Raw genomic sequence first — 2,121 nt, 5'->3', positions numbered from 1 at the left:
TTAAATCTGTTGGTCAGATCAAGACGTCAGGTTATCATATTTCACCATTAGATCACACTTTACAGAAGACATCAGGTTATCATGCCCTATTATTCTGAGACAGATATCATGCATAGTATTATTGTTATGTTTCTGATACACCTCTTTTAAAAGTTATATTACTTTACGTTTACACCATTATACTCTGAGTCCTATATTTTAACTCCGGTTTTCAGTTTCATCGCATTTGCCATAATTATATCATCTTTTACTTTTAGCACATCGTACCCAAAAAATATTACACTATATTTCCTTCTGGCGATTGGTAGAGTTGCTAATTTTATGAGCTACAAACATCCCGAACAAAGATCCCAAGATGTGCAACATCTCCAAACAGAGAAAACTAAATCAATTAATCTTTACGTTAATTCAAAAGGACCTAGTGAAGACATGACAAAACAACCAAATGAGCCCCACAAAAGATGTAAAAACAGTGAAATGTAAAATCAAACTATTGAATTTGTACTAGTTTTTACAGTGTCACTGTTTACGTATTCACCCTTTGAGTCTGTCTGAGTGTGGGATGATGGCAAAATGTGGTGCTGGAGACACCTACTGTTGTAAATACCATCACATAGGCAGCTTGTCTGTGAACAGATTTACAAAACACAATGGCACCACAACCATGCAAGATTCAGCCAGAAAAAGTGTCAATGGTGTAGCCAGGTTAAAAATTCCTTACATTATAGTACAATGGTGCTGGCAAAAGGTTTGATAAAATTAGGGATACAAAGTACATTTGAATAAATAATTCATGAATAATAAATAGCCTACAATAAACAGTTTAATAAACGGCTGCTAAAGTCCATACATTTCATTGTGAATTGTGAATATTTTATTTCATGGTTAAAAAGTTCAATTGTATCCTGTTTGTTCTTTGACCTGTGAACTTTGACCTGTGAATGGGGAAGTGAAGTACATGGAAAAAAAAAAAAAAAAAAAATGACCGCGAACTGCAGAGAGACACACGTTTTCTGACAGCAAGCTCTAATGCTGGAGCTTTATGCTCATATTGCTGAGTTTATTTGCATGTGTCTGTACTATAGATTGCCAGTGAAATAGTCTGTGAAAGGACATGCAATGAGGCCGCTGGGTAAGCGACAGATAATTTGTACTGCAAGTTAGGTTCTGTTACTTATCCCTTCATTCATTAGCTAAGTGAGTGGCTAAGCTAATTATTAGTATTGCAATCGGACTATGGCTTCAGTTAGCTAACGCAGCTAGCCACGTAGCCGATCCTGGATTGTTTCAGACCTGGAGACAGCGAGAGGGATACCAGATAGCGCTCTGAGTGACCGGAAAAGCTCAGAGTTCCTCTGGCAACGTGGGAAAATAAGAGGGGAGCTTTGCTGGGATTTGCCCTGTGTCATCGATCCATCTGCTAAAGGACTGAAGCTAAAGGACAGGTAGGAGTCACTGGACATTGACAGTTCGTTGGACAAAGGTATCACTTTTATTGTTTTTGTTTTGCTTATTATTGGCTGAAGGACTGTCGAGTTTGCTGTGTGGAATCCCAGGCAACGAAGCAGGCTTTTGCCTTGGGTTTTGTTTTTGGTTAAATTGCCGGCTAAGAGGCTAATCAATGGTGTGTACATCATAGGTAAAGGGACATTTCAAAAAAATGTAAAGACTTAATCGGATTCTTTCAGTTTTATTTATTGTTATTATTATTTTATGAAATTGGGTTACTGTGAGACTGACTTGTGACTGTGTTTGTTGTTTATGCACATTTCCCACAAATTTGGAGTTTAAGTGGGATTTGTTTAGTTTGACTATTTCTGGTGCAGTTATTGAATTAAATGGTCCATAAACTAGTTTATTCTGCACGTTGCTCTGAATAATTAAGCTCAGGAATTGAAGTGTTGAAATTGCTACATAGATCCAAGAACTATAGAGAGTCAAGTAAGACTTTTCATATGAGAGTATAACTGTAAAAGGACTCAGGGCCTTTTCCTATATAAAATAGGCATAGGTGAGCTACACTGAGACCAAAACAAAGGACCTCTGTCCTACATTTATTTTTGTTTAGCACCTCACGTGAAATATCTTTATCTGGTTTATAAACATTCTAATTATTGTCGA

Source organism: Acanthochromis polyacanthus, chromosome 8, assembly GCF_021347895.1.
Source record: "Acanthochromis polyacanthus isolate Apoly-LR-REF ecotype Palm Island chromosome 8, KAUST_Apoly_ChrSc, whole genome shotgun sequence".
Lineage (NCBI taxonomy): Eukaryota > Metazoa > Chordata > Actinopteri > Pomacentridae > Acanthochromis > Acanthochromis polyacanthus.
Note: the sequence above shows the minus strand (reverse complement) of the source record.